Source organism: Stomoxys calcitrans, chromosome 4 (genome assembly GCF_963082655.1).
Source record: "Stomoxys calcitrans chromosome 4, idStoCalc2.1, whole genome shotgun sequence".
NCBI classification, from domain to species: domain Eukaryota; kingdom Metazoa; phylum Arthropoda; class Insecta; order Diptera; family Muscidae; genus Stomoxys; species Stomoxys calcitrans.
The window spans coordinates 130167731-130184110 of NC_081555.1; positions in this window are offsets into that span (position 1 = coordinate 130167731).

Here is a 16380-nt window from a genome sequence, read left to right on the forward strand (position 1 = left end):
AATATTGGGTTGCCCAAAAAGTAATTGCTGATTTTTCATATAGTTGGCGTTGACAAATTTTTTCACAGCTTGTGACTCTGTAATTTATTCTTTCTTCTGTCAGTTATCAGCTGTTACTTTTAGCTTGCTTTAGAAAAAAAGTGTAAAAAAAAGTATATTTGATTAAAGTTCATTCTAAGTTTTATTAAAAATGCATTTACTTTCTTTTAAAAAATCCGCAATTACTTTTTGGGCAACCCAATATTTTATTTGGCTCTTTAATTTGCATGCGCACTCGTTGACAAACAAAAACTTCTAACTTTACTTGTCTCTGCCACTGAACCACTAGATTACAAGAAATGTAACGAGTGGAGAGACAATAACAAAAGAAACGTTCAAGCAGAACAGGGATGAGTTGATTGACCTCTGGTACTATTTATGTGCCCATAGTGATGAGCATCTTTGCAAATTAGTAATAGGTCGATTCCTGCTTGAACAGCGTGATTTGGCGGACATTTGGTAAAGTAGTACACAAGTGGCCTACAAATAAGTTAATGGGGGTAAATTTTCAGCAGATACCATGGTAGTGAGTTTTCAAGATTTGGGCCAGCCAAATTTAGCACTATTTTTAGTGGCAACTTTTTTTTAAGTAAAATAATTTCGCCATATTGAGTTCATAAAAGGCATTTTGAATTAGCGATCTATTCCACATTGTATTCCACTGTGCATAATGCGCTATTTAAGAAATCAATGGCATTGCTAAAGGCTTCAATTGCAAATATTGTTTGGCTATGCACAAAAATATTGTAATTATGGCTATTGAGAATTTTTGTTGCGAATTCAGTCAATTCCAATGATAGCAGTGTGTGGCCACAATAACGCACTCATAACTACCACTCCAGTATTGTTGTTATTTTAAACAAATATTTCAACATTTTATGAGAGATAGGTATCGAGCATTACAATAGACTACTTAGTATAGCGCTATTTTAGTACATTGTTGTTATGTTAGCATTTACGCATTGCCATTTATTTGTATTGTAATTATGGACTAATAAAGTGAATGGATTAGGTATGTATGGTAATGGTAATTTGAGTAATAGTTCCGCAAATGATTGGCAGCAAAGGAAAGAGTTTGTGAAATAATTAAATAAAAATTCATTAAATTAGCATTTTTGAGAATTTCTACAAAAAAAAGATCAACTAGAAGGACAAAAACAAATATGTGAAAATAACTAATAATTAAATTTCAATACAACTAAAAGCGTGCTAAGTTTGGCCAAGACGAATCTTATATACCCTCCACCATGTATTGCATTTGTCAAGATCTTTGGCAAGTATCTCTTTTAAGGCAAACAATGGATAAGAATTGCTTTGCAATTAAAACTATAATATATACTGGAATCTGTAGCAGAAGTCATTGCTCCAAATCGGTTCAAATTGTATAAGAATAGCGCACCCCCTTGAACCTCACTCGCTTCTTACTTACTCAGACATTGTGGTTGTTGGGGACTTCTACTCTAACGTTTTACAGGACATGGGCTTGACGTTTGAAGTTTCTTCCTTGGGGCTTTTGCCTGTCAATTCAACAATTCCCACGCATTTTTCCGCATCCTCCAGCACACTTCTCTATCTGTTCTATGTTAGTGACACTTCTAAAGTCCTCCTATACGACCAACTGTCAGCCTCATGTTTTTCGAACCATGACTTGATATTTTTATACCCTCCACCATAGAATGGGGGGTATACTAATTTCGTCATTCTGTTTGTAACTAATCGAAATATTCGTCCCCATAAAGTATATATTGGGTTGCCCAAAAAGTAATTGCGGATTTTTCATATAGTCGGCGTTGACAAACTTTTTCACAGCTTGTAACTCTGTAATGGCATTCTTTCTTCTTTCAGTTACCAGCTGTTACTTTTAGCTTGCTTTAGAAAAAAAGTGTAAAAAAAGTAAATTTAATTAAAGTTCATTCTAAGTTTTTTAAAAATGCATTTACTTTCTTTTAAAAAATCCGCAATTACTTTTTGGGCAACCCAATATATTGTTGATCGTCGCGACATTTTATGTCGATCTAGCCATGTCCGTCCGTCTGTCTGTCGAAAGCACGCTAACTTCCGAAGGAGTAAAGCTAGCCGCTTGAAATTTTCCACAAATACTTTTTATTAGCGTAGGTCAGTTGGGATGGCAGATCTTGGGTCTTGACTTCTGGAGCCTCTCAGGCGATTTGACTGAAATTTTGCATGTAATGTTTCGGTATCACTTCCAATAACTGTGTTAAGTATGACACAAATCGGTTAATAATCTCGTATAGCTGTCATATAAACCGATCTTGGATCTTCTGTCCGTCCGTCCGACTGTCTGTCGAAAGCACGCTAACTTTCGAAGGAGTTAAGCTAGCCGCTTGAAATTTTCCACAAATACTTTTTATTAGTGTATGTCGGTTGGTATTGTAAATGGGCCATATTGGTACATGTTTTGATATAGCTGCCATATAAACCGATCTTGGGTCTTGACTTCTTGAGCCTCTAGAGTGCGCAATTCTTATCCGATTGGAATGAAATTTTGCACGACGTCTTTTGTTATGATATCCAACAACTGTGCCAAGTATGGTTTAAATCGGTTCATAACCGTATACAGCTGCCATATAAACCGATCTTGGGTCTTGACTTCTTGAGCCTCTAGAGTGCTCAATTCTTATCCGATTGGAATGAAATCTTGCACGACGTGTTTTGTTATGATATCCAACAACTGTGCCGAGTATGGTTTAAATCGGTCCATAACCTGATATAGCTGCTATATAAACCGATCTCGGGTCTTGACTTCTTGAGCCTCCAGAGTGCGCAATTCTTATCCGATTGGGATGAAATTTTGCACGACATGTTTTGTTATGATATCCAACAACTGTGCCAAGTATGGTCTAAATCGGTTCATAACCTCATATATGTGTTATATAAACAGATCTGGGGACTTGACTTCTTGAGCTTCTAGAGTGCGCAATTCTTATCCGATTGGAATGAAATTTTGCACGACGTCTTTTGTTATGATATCCAACAACTGTGCCAAGTATGGTCTAAATCGGTTCATAACCTCATATATGTGTTATATAAACAGATCTGGGGACTTGACTTCTTGAGCTTCTAGAGTGCGCAATTCTTATCCGATTGGAATGAAATTTTGCACGACGTCTTTTGTTATGATATCCAACAACTGTGCCAAGTATGGTTAAAATCGGCCAATAACCTGATATATCTGTTATATAAACAGATCTGGGGACTTGACTTCTTGAGCTTCTAGAGGGCGCAATTCCTATCCGATTTGGTTGAAATTTGCAAGACGTATTTTATTCTTACTTTCAACAACTGTGTCAAATAAGGTTCAAATCGGTTCTTAACCTGATATAGCTGTCATATAAACCGATTTGGGATCTTGACTTCTTGAGCCTTTAGAGTGCGCAATTATTATCCGATTTGCCTGAAATTTTGTACGACGGATTCTCTCATAACCATCAACATACGTGTTTATAATGGTCTGAATCGGTCTATAGCCCGATGCAGCTCCTCTATAAATCGATCTCTCTATTTTACTTCTTGAGCCCCCAAAGGGTGCAATTCTTATTCGAATTGGCTGACATTTTACACAGGTCTCCAACTTATAATTTAATTGTGGTCCAAACCGGACCATATCTTGATATCGCTCTAAAAGCAGAGCAAATCTTTTCTTATATCCTTTTTGCCTAAGAAGAGATGCCGGGAAAAGAACTCGACAAATGCGATCCATGGTGGAGGGTATATAAGATTCGGCCCGGCCGAACTTAGCACGCTTATGTTGTGAATTTGAGCTCACCAGGACTAGGGAAACTTATTCCTATAGAGATTTTGCCAGTCTCGACCATGATTTTTTGCTTTCGAATGCTGTGCTTATCGACTGGGATCTGATATTTCGTATGGAAAGTATCAATGAACAAACTGACATTCTACAGAGGAATATCCGTGACCTACAGGAACTTACGGTTCCACTCAAGACTTGAGAATGTACTTCAGATCGAAACCGTGGTTCTTCCGGAATATTCTTTCGGCTATTCACGAGAGGAATATGTCTCAACGCAGGTGGAGACATTTCAGGACGCCTGAGTAACATGATGCCTTTCGCTCGTTGATTAAGAAAGCCAAGAAGGGCTACTATTACAACCGCTTTACTTTTGCAATAGGCTCCAAGAGCTCTTGGAAGGTTATTCGAGACATGGCAATTGGGAAAGATACTAATAGATGTTCAACAAACTTGGACATCAATGGTCTCGATGATTAAGATAGCCAAGAAAGACTTCTATTACAGACGCTTTACTTCTGCAATAGGCTCCAAGAGCTCTTGGAAGGTTTTCCAAGACATAGCAATTGGGAAAGATACTAATAGATGTTCAACAAACTTGGACATCAATGAGCTTAATGATGCCTTTGTTAATGTCCCACTTCAATATCTCCCCCTCTCTCGATGACGACTCTGGTTTTGGCTTCAGCTGTATTGATTCCGCCAATGTTCTTGAGTGTATGGCGACTGTAAAATCTAACGCTGTCGGATGGCATTGATCCTAGATTTGTAAGACTCTTACACCCCCTTATTATTCGTCATGTAACTTATGTTTTCAATAGGATTTTGACCACGAGTTATTTGCCATTAGCGTGGAAGCATGCCAAGGTCATCCCACTGCCTAACAATTCCAAGGAATATAGACCAATTGCGATTCTTTGTTACTTGTCAAAGGTCTTTAAGAAATTGCTTGCAAATGACGTCTTTTGTCAACGAGAACTCTTTGTTATATGTAAGACAGTGCGGGTTTCGTCCTAACCACAGCTGCGTAACGGCCTTAGCAGAACTCACTGAGAGGATCAGGGTCAATTTGGAGAATGAAAAGATAAATTTCTTTGTTCTTCTTCACCATTCTAGGGAATTTGACACTGTGGATCATTCCTTGTTATGTGATAAGATGAGAAATCTTTACAATTGTATACCCTCCACCACAGGATGGGGCTATACTAATTTCGACATTCTGTTTGTAACTCCTCGAAATATGCGTCTGAGACCCCATAAAGTACATATATTCTTGATCGTCATGTCATTTTAAGTCGATCTAGCCATGTCCGTCCGTCTGTCTGTCGAAAGCACGCTAACTTCCGAAGGAGTAAAGCTAGCCGCTTGAAATTTTGCACAAATATTTCCTATTAGTGTAGGTCGGTTGGGATTGTAAATGGGCACAATCGGTCTATGTTTTTATATAGCTGCCATATAAACCGATCTTGGGTCTTGACTACTTGAGCCTCTAGAGGCCCAAAAACTGCGCTAAGTGTGGTTGAAATCGGTTCATGTTTTGATATAGCTGGCATATAAACCGATCTTGGGTCTTGATATCTTGAGCCTCTAGAGATCGCAATTCTCGTCCGATTTGATTGCAATTTTGCATGAGATGTTTTGTTGTGACTTTCAATAATTGCGCTAAATATGGAGCCAATCGGTATATAACCTGATATAGCTGCCATATAAACCGATCTGGGATCTTGATTTCTTGAGCCTTTATAGGGTGCAATTCTCATCGGATTTGGCTTAAATTTTATACAACGGCTTCTCTCATGACCTCCAACATGCGTGTCTAAAATAGTCTGAATCGATCAATAACTTGATACAGCTCCCATATAAATCAATCTCTGATTTTGCTTCTTGAGCCCCTACAAGACGCAATTCTTATCCGACTGAACTGAAATACTACACAATGACTTCTATAATGTTCAGCACTCATTTATGGTCCGAATCGGACTATAACGTGATATAGCTCCAAAAGCGTAACAGTTCTTATTCAATACTTTTTGTTTGCCTATAAAGAGATACCACGCAAAGAACTCGACAAATACGATCCATGGTGGAGGGTATATAAGATTCGGCCCGGCCGAACTTAGTTTCTTCTACGTCCGTTCGTCTTATTTTGTCGTACCTTTCACACCGCGCTCAGTACGTCAGTTATAAGTCTTCTTGTATCGTCGCCTCTGCTTGTTTTAAAAGGTGTTCCTCAGGGATCAATTCTGGGTCCTCTTCCCTTTTCATTGTACAGTAATGACTTGGCGAGTCAATTGTCTTATTGTGAGGTACATATATACGCTGACGATGTACAGGTGTATATCGGCAGTCCGAGGGATGAGATTGCTGAAACCATATGTCTGCTTAATCATGATCTGTCAAAAGTCAGCAGGTGGGCGAAAGCCAAATGCCTGTGTTTCAAACCTGTAAAGTCCAAGTGTGTTGTTATCAGAAATAGGCTGTCTTGTTTTTCATGTGATGTCGGTGTATATTCATTGGCGACTCTAGATTGGAAATCGTTCCTCATGCAAAGCTTTGCTACTTCGAAAGTTAGACGAAAGACGGCTTGATAGGATCTTAGACAGATATATTGAAGTGTAACAAATGGAATGAGGAAATTAGTATTCCACCATTCTATTGGGTTGCCCAAAAAGTAATTGCGGATTTTTTAAAAGAAAGTAAATGCATTTTTAATAAAACTTAGAATGAACTTTAATCAAATATACTTTTTTTACACTTTTTTTCTAAAGCAAGCTAAAAGTAACAGCTGATAGCTGACAGAAGAAAGAATGCAATTACAGAGCCACAAGTTGTGAAAAAATTTGTCAACGCCGACTATATGAAAAATTCGCAATTACTTTTTGGGCAATCCAATATGATGAAGGGTATACCAAGATAAAATCCTCACAACTGATTTTACTTAATTCTGATTTATAATTTCTGTATTTATAGTTTGGGTGTAAGTAAGTAACTATTAAAAGTTACTTTTATACAAATTGTTTATTTCCATTAAAAACTTTTATCTAAATGTTTACTTTTGCCTGCTTGGTTTACTTGCTGTCCATTTGTTGTTTTATGAAAACAACTGGCAAAATTTAAAAGCCAAACATATTGGATTTCCTGTCAAACTTTGGGAGCAGTCAATGTGGTTTAGTAGTTTATTTTACCAGAATAATTAAAATGTTTGCAATGGACAAAAAACACACATTTTAACTTAGAAAATTCAGTAAACCTCAACATGTGAATGCATAAACACAACTCTTGAGTAAAAACTAAAACTGTAATGCCCCGAAACTTCTACATGGCTTAAGTGAATATTGTGTATCAAAAATTACGAGTTAAAAACACCTAATGCACTATAACTCCCAAAGGAGACTAGACATCAATGCATAAGGGCACTTAAGTTGAAAATTATAGTAAACTAGCTGGCCCGGTGAGCTTTCCTACACCCTAAAATAACCAGCCTGTGCTGCATAGGTTAGTATGCCCATCTATCGCATCCGAACGCCCGGATTCAAATGTCGCTGGGGAGAACACCTTAATACATTGTTCAACGGTGGTTGTCCCCTCACCATATGCTGGGAACATTTGTGAGCATGTACAACTTCTCAGTAATTATCTTATTATCTTATTTTACTTTAATTGGCTTTCGCGAAACATTTTTTCCACTAGCCGAACGTAGAATAAAGTTCCAAGCGCCTCGATCTTCTGTGCTCATTCCAAAATCTCTGACACCAAGTTGCGAAGTGTCTCCCACCAATTGGTATTTCCTTCGGGCTTTTGGTTGTAACGGTTTGCGTGTACCACCGTGTTTGCCTTCAAAAAACTTCTTTGCTGGAGCTTCTTCATTCATTCTGACAACATGACCTTCCCAACGCAGCCGTTGCATTGTGTATAACTATGCAATCGTCGTCATACCTGTATTCTCCATTAACGCAAACTGTTCCATATATTTTACGAAGAATCTTTCTCTCAAATACTCCAAGCACTGCCTCATCTGCTTTCACAAGTACCTATGCTTCAGAACCATATAACAACACTGGTTAATGTCAGTGTCTTGCATAGTGTAATCTTTGTCTGTCGAGAGGTGGCCTTGTTTCTAAACTGCTTACTTAATCCAAAGTAGCATCTGTTTGTCAGTACTATTCTTCGCTTTATCTCAAAACTGGTGTCATAGGCGAGTAGTATAGGTTATCTTTTGAGTAGTAAGCCATATCTATTCATATCTGCATCTCGTAAAACCTTCTCCAGCAGGATATTAAGGAGAACACACGATAAGCTGTCTCCTTGTCTGAAACCTCGTTTGGTTTCAATGGTTCCGAGAGATTTTTTTTCTATTCTTACTGAGGAACGCGTATCAGCAAGTGTCATCCTACGCCTTATCAGCGTGACGCCTCCGGTTATTAATAGTTCAGCGGCTAAGCCTTCGGCTCCTACTGCCTTGTTGTTCTTCACTGCTGCAAATACAATTTTTTTGGCATGGACATTCCACTAAGGAATAGGGGCAATCTTCTCACATATCAATGAGTGGAGTGTGATTCAAGTTTAAGCTCAATGATAAGGGGCCTCCTCTTGTTAGTCGAATACGAACAGCGAGCCGCAGTGCGACACCTCTTTGGAGAGAAGTTTTCCATCGCATAATACCTCACAAATGTCGCCAGCATTAGGAAGAGAAAACCATCGCTGAAATTGTTTTCTGATGGTCTCGACAGAATTCGAACCCAGGCGTTCAGCATCATAGGCGGACATACAAATCTCTGTGCTACGGTGGCCTCCTTTTTCACTGGTACTTGGACCTTATTCTGACTTGGAGGTAAACATTCCATACCATTATCAGGGATTGGTTCTGCGGTATCCTCTTCGCCGCCAACATCGGACACTAGCAGTTCGATAAAATGTTCTTTCCATATCCTCAGCATATTATCTGTGTCACTTACCAAATTTCCTTCTTATCTCTGCAGGAAGATGTGCCTGCACAAAAGCCATCGGTTTGATGTTTTATTCTTTGGTAGAATTTCTGGACTTCATTCTGACTCCTGTACATCTCAATTCGCTTACACTCACGTCTTTCCAATTCCATTTTCTTCCTGCGGAATAGACGTTTCTCCTCTCTCCTTTTCTCCCAATACCTCTCCATTATCTGGCGAGTTGCTACTGATTTTCGGGTTGCTCTATATGCCACATTCTTGGCTTCAGTGAACCTTTGCTGCAATAAGGTAATGATCCGAATCTATATTCGCTCCACGGATCGATTGTACATCTAACACGCTGGATGGATGCCTTCCATCTATCACAACGTGATCGATTTGGTTCCTCGTGTTTTAATCAGGTGACAGCCATGCGGCTTTGTGAATATTTTTATGTTGAAATCTGTTGCTACTAACTACCATGTTTTATGCCGCGGCGAAATCTATACGCCTCAATCCATTATGGGAAGTTCCTTCGTGTAGGCTAAACTTTACGGCAGTTGGACCAAAGATATATTCCTTCCCTATCTTCGCATTTAAATCTCCCAGCACGATTTTAATACAATGGGCGGCGCGGCGGTCATATTCCCTCTTTAGGCGCTCGTAGAAAATATCCTTGTACTGCATTTCCTTGTCTTTCGTCGGGGCATGGACACAAGTAAGGCTGATGGTGAAGAATTTGGCTTTTATGCGGATTGTGGCTAGCCTCTCATCCACCGGATTAAAGCTTGAGATAAGGTGGTTCAGACTAACCACGAATCCATAGCCAAAATCATGCCTCGTGTTATGACAGCTATAGTATAGTTCATCACAGTTTGGTGGTGTTTTGATGCCATTCCCAGTCCATCGCACTTCCTGTAATATCTGCCTTTTACTTCTCTAATACATCCGCCATCGCGTATACTGCATCTTCTCTATAGAGAGTGCGAACATTTCATGCGCAGATCAGCAAATCATTGCCTTTTTTTCGTTTGAGTGGAACGTCAACGTTAAGGGGGTCCGTTTTTACTATTCCTTTGTTTCTCATTGTGATTCTCAAAGTTTTCCGGGGGCAGGTTACTGGTCCAGTGCCCCAAGCGTTTGGGTTTTGTGGGAGCGCATAAGTATCCCTCGTCGCTATCCGCTTACTCCAAGATCCGACGCTCGCCTCGCCTGGGTTTGCCAGACCCTTTGCCCCGAACATGGAATCATACTCTACTCCCAAATAACTTTTATTTGAGCCCCATATTGATATAGTCGGTATTAATGTCTGGTTTAGTGGGTGAGGAGATTGGGATAAGCGTCCCCTAAACACTTGGATCTAAAATGGATGTCAGATTCGTGCTCTAATTTCAAATACTTATCTTTGAGCCCTATTACCGAAGACTTTTTATTGAAACCCCATATTGCTACGGTCAGTAAATATAACCAATTTGAGTGGATTTTTGGGATAAGGCGGCCCCAGACATTTTGATCAAAAATTTGATATTAGATTCGTTTTCTACCCTGAAAAATCTTTCATTTGAGTACCATATTGCCATGATTGGTTAAAGCCAAGTATATGCCAAGTGTGGTCTAAATCGGTTTATGCCCTGATACAACTCCCATATAAACAGATCGTCTTGAGCCTCTGGAGGGCGCACTTCTTACCCGATTTGGCTTAAACTTTCTACACAGACTTCTCCTGTGTCTTTCAACGTACGTATCAAACATGGTCTGAATAGATCCATAACCTCATGTAGCTCCCATATGAACAAATCTAACGAATTTACTTCTACGTTTGCCTTTTATATTTCGGGATTAGAGAGCAACAAGTGAATAGGCGTTAAGTTCAGTCAGGCCGAACTTTGGATACTTAACATCTCGGGTATATATGTAAACCACCTTTCGTCAAAATCCGGTGAAAAGGCATACCTTATGGCCCATAGCAGTTATATCGAAATATGTTCCGATTTGGACCAAATACTAATAAGTACTAGTCATTGTTCATGTTATGGCCCCAAAACCTTAAATCGAGAGATCGGTCCATATTGCAGCTACTAGCCGAACCGGGCCCGCTCCGCTGCGCCTTTTTAAACTCATTAATATCTTTTTAGGGTGGGGACACTTCGCCCTAAATGCGGATATCGAATTCGTGCCATTGTAGCCTATGATGCTGAACGCTTTTGAATCTTGGCCAGAACATCGGACAAAGCGGATACTTGGACCTAAATTTTCATACCATATTAGTTTTCTTGTCTCCAATACCTTTCATTTGATACCCTTATTGTGCCCATCGAACCACATTCGGACATGGGTGGCGTTTTTGGAGTAAGGGTAAGGGTCGGCCTCCACACAATATCTAAAAATTATATAGCCTATGTTTCCTTCCAGAAAAACGTCCACAATCTCTGAAAATTTTAAGAAAATCGGTTCAGCCAAGTATCATATAGTCATAATGGGTCTAATTGTGTTTTTTAGGGTTGGCGTGACCCCCTATACTTCGATCTGATTTTGTATGTCAGATTCAAAATCTTCTACCGAATACCTTTCATTTGAGCCCCATATTGAAATCAACGTCCAATATGTCTGTTTGGGGGAGTTTTGAAGTTGGGGCGGCCCGATGGGTACTTGGACTCAAATTTTAATACCATATTCGTATTCTACTCTCCAATACCTTTCAGTTGATACCTATATTGTCCCGATCGGTTCAATGTTGATTTTGGGTTGTGTTTTTGGCATAAGGGGAGGGTCCGTCCCCCTTTCGATACCGAAAAATTATATAGCCTAGTTTCCTTCCAGATCAACCTACACAATAAGCGAAAAATTCGAGAAAATCGGTTCTGTCGTTTTTCACTCTATACGGAACAAACAAATCGAGACCCATATATCCGTGATTGGGTAATGTGCCCATTTTGGGGGTTTTTGTGGGGGTTGGGTGTCCCCCTATACTTCGACATAAATTGGCATGCCAGATTCGTTACCTACTCCCGTACTACTTTTCATTTGATACCCATATTATCCTAATCGGTCCACTTTAGATTTTGGGTGGTGTTTTTGGAGTAACGGAGGAGGGTTCGCCCCCTTCCATTATCAAAAAATTTTAAAGCCTATTCCTTATTCCTGACCATAGTCCTGGTCTAATCCAGAATATCTTTCATTTGAGTCCCATATTGTCATGATCGTCTAATAAACCTATTTTAAGGGGTTTTTGGAGCTGGGGCGGCCCCCCAAGCACTTGGACCCAATTTTTATTGTGAAATTCGTACCTTACTCTTGAATACCCTTCATTTGAATTCCATATTGTCCCGATCGCACCACTTTTATTTTTGGGTAGTATGTCAAAATAAACCTATTTTAAGGGGTTTTTGGAGCTGGGGCGGCCCCCCAAGCACTTGGACCCAATTTTTATTATGAAATTCGTACCTTACTCTTGAATACCCTTCATTTGAATTCCAAATTGTCCCGATCGCACCACTTTTATTTTTGGGTAGTACCTTTGGGGTAAGGGGAAGGGTCCGCCCCCCTCCCGATATCAAAAAATTATATAGCCTATGTTTCCTTCCAGACCAACCTACATAATCTGTGAAAATTTGAAGGTAATCGGTGCAGCCGTTTTTGAGTCTATACGGAAAAAACAAACAAACCGACAAACAAATAAACACAAATTGATTTTTATATATAAGATGTTCAAATCCAGACCGATCTAGAACAAATTGAAGAAAGATGTCGAACGGCCTAACACAACTCACCGTACCCAATTTCGGCGACATCGAATAATAAATGCGCCCTTTATGGCCCCAAAACCTTGAATCGGTCCTTATGGCAGCTATTGCGTTGCCCAAAAAGTAATTGCGGATTTTTTAAAAGAAAGTAAATGCATTTTTAGTAAAACTTTGAATGAACTTTAATCAAATATACTTTTCTTAACACTTTTTTTCTAAAGCAAGCTAAAAGTAACAGCTGATAACTGACAGAATAAAGAATGCAATTACAGAGTCACAAGCTGTGAAAAAATTGCCAACGCCGACTATATGAAACATCCGCAATTACTTTTTGGGCAACCCAATATATACAGCCCAGGACCGATCTGAGTCAAATTAAAGCAATATTCTAATATGGACCGATCTAGACCAAATTAAGGAAGTATGTTGAAGGGCCTAATAAAACTCACTGTCCCAAAAGTTGGCAAAATTGGACAATAAATGTGCCTTTTATGGGCCCAAGACCTTGAATCGAGAGATGGTGGCTATATCAAGATATAGTTCGATATGGCCCATCTTCGAACTTAACCTGCTTATGGGCAAAAAAAAGAATCTGTGCAAAGTTTCAGCTCAATATCTCTATTTTCAAATACTGTAGCGTGATTTCAACAGACAGACGGATGGGTATGGCTAGTTCGTCTTAGATTTGTACGCTGATCAAGAATGTATATACTTTTTGGAGTCTTAGACGAATATTTCGATGTGTTGCAAACGGAATGACATAATGAATATACCCCCATCCTTCTCCTTCTATGGTGGGTTTAAAAAAGGAAACCAAATGAAAGTATTTTTTCTCTTCACAAATGAGTTTGTATAGACATAGATGAAATATTTCCATGCTTCATATTCCATCTACACATGCTTATCACAAGCATATATGATTTTCTTTCACATTTATACAGCAGGATGAGTTTTATCCCCAGGCAATTTCATTTCAACGTCCAACATTATGAGTATTTATTGCTTTTCATTTTTTGGGTGTGGGACTTAAAGTGGAGCTGCAGCAGGATTTACTATGAATTTTGAATATTCTTGGTTTCAAGAGTATTTTCTTCCCTTTTTGGGATTATGAAGCTACATACACCCTAACTAGAAGTATGTTTTTCCATAATCTTTCCCTATTCCATAATCTGGGTGTGATGATTGAACAGCATTGCATAATGTACAAAATAATTTATTTCTCTGCTCTATGTGAAAGGAAATCATATTTCATCATCAACACCCTTGCTATCTCTATTATGATGAGTGCTCTTTCAACTCAATGTCAGGATTTGAAGAACATTACAAAATTAGATAACATTTTCTTTGCTTGGCTTTCGGGCGGGGGAAGAAGGGCAAATGTTATGAAAAACAAATTCTCTGGAATAATAAATTTGTTTTGCATAACGAACACAAAGGTTAGAGATATGGGGTAATGTTATGCTTAAAGCTATTTTTCCATGGTGATGATTGTGTTGAGCAACAAAAACACCTAAATTTTAATGAAATTTTATTGAAAGTTAAATATTGATGTTATTTACAATAAACCATACAAGAGAATAAATGAAATTATAATAAAGCATCCATTAAAAACATTGAAAAATATCAACTAAAAACAAAGCACGTCGATAAAATAGGGCCCGAACCCACAGTAATGAATTCAGGCCGATTATCTCTGTATTCCCATAACGCCGTATAAGAGATGGGTGTTCTGCATACTCACAAATGCACTCAGTCCTCGCACATGAAGCCGCAGAAACGAATTAGGTTCAAATCAACAACTTCATCGAATCCGCAGTAACGAATTCCGTTTCTGATTCGCTTAGCTGACAAATTGATGGAGCCGTCAGGAATTCCATGACAGCAGGATGTACGCAACGGATTGACCCGATTGAGTCCTTCATCGGCAAGGGCTGCCACTTCAGGGAACTTTCTTTTTTCGTCATGGAAGAGGCACATCCCACAATGCTTTCCCCGCATGCTTCTGGCCCGTGTCGGGATTGAAAAGAATCCCGGACCCTGGTTCTGTGTGGTTTGCAGAACAGCCTCCATTATAGACCGCTGTCGGTGAGATATTACCGGTGCATGGAGTGGGTACATTTCCGATCTTGCTCTGGCCTTAGGTCACTACGGGAATATAGTCACACTGAATGAGTTGCAAGGTGTTGTGCGAACATAGACAGCAGTGGGTCACAAGCGTCGCCGTCGTTGCCTTCTGCGTCCTTGTCATCGGACTATGTGACTCTTCCGATCTCTCGCGTGCGGCAATATACGCAACAGCAGCAACCCAGCCCAATATAATCAGGCCAATCCCGGGAACTGTAATTTTCTTATAATTGAATTGCTATGGTCTGGGGGGCTAGATCGACGAGATAGTAGATTTTATGAGACGGTACAACTTAATGGTTGCAGTGATCCAGGAGCCAAGGCGGACCAACACCTCCAGCCTGCATAGTTGTCACGAATACAATGTGCTACGTAAGAATCGCTTAAGGAGTGGAGGTGGGGGATTGTCCTTCGCGATACACCATTTCGTGTAGTATAGACCCATCTTGCCTGCGCCTGCCGCTAGGGACTCCTACATGGATTACATGGGGATAGCAGTAAGGTCGGTACTACCAAGATAGAGCTACGTCTACATACCCCCGGTTGGTAGTGGTGACCCAGCTAATGGCCAAACTTACAAGCCCGACATAAATGGGCTACTATCTGGCCACAATCCTCAGATTCTAGGAGACTTCAATTCGCATCACGCTTCCTAGGCTTTCTCCCCTAGGTATCAATCAGCGTCGCATAGCTTTGGCAGAGCAGGTTAATGGCTCCAAGTTTTGCACACTGCATGAGGATGCCCCCACTAGAAGTAGGAGGAGGTACTGCAGCTCGCCAGACATTTCCATTGCATCCCCTGATCTCCTGAGTGACCTTTCCAGGCAAGCCGTCATTTCTTTGGGATCAAACCACCTCCCCATAATACCCACCATCGACCGACCACCACAGCAGAACATTCTATTGGGTTGCCCAAAAAGTAATTGCGGATAACTGGCAGAAGAAAGAATGCAATAACAGAGTCACAAGCTGTGAAAAAATTTGTCAACGCCGACTACATGAAAATCCGCAATTACTTTTTGGGCAACCTAATAGTTCAAATATCAGCAAAATCGGATAATAATTGCGACTTTTATGGGCTTAAGATCCTAAATCAGCAAATCGGTCTACATGACTGCTTTATCTTAATATGGTTCTATCTTAACCATATTTGTGTCGGATGTGACAGGCTTAAAACAACTCACTTAGTCCAATTTCATCGAAATCGGATAACATGTGGGCCTGCTATGGGCTTAATGCCCTAAACCGGCATATCGGTCTATATAGAAGCTATAAGTAAATATGGTCCGATATGGGCCATATGCGCTTTGAATATCGGGGACCTTGGTTCAAATTCTTGTTCCAAATTTCAGCAAAATCGGATTATAAATGCATCTTTTATGTATCCAAGACTTTAAATCTATATGGCAGCTATATCCAAATATTGACCGATCTGAATCATATACGACACGGATGTCGAAAAGTCTGACATAAGTCACTGTGTCAAATTTCGGCGAAATCGGAAAATAAATGCGCCTTTTATAAGCCCAAGACCTTAAATCGAGTGATCGGACTATAAGGCAGCTATATCCAAATCTGGACCGATCATTGCCGAAATGAAGAAGGATGTTGAGTGGCCTAATACAATTCACAGTCCCAAATTTCAGCAAAATCGGACAATAAATGTGGCTTTAATGGGCCTAAGACCTTATATCAGCGGATCGGTCTATGTGGGGGCTATATCAAGATATAATCCGATATAGTCCATGATCCAACTTAACCTGCCTATGGACATAAAAAA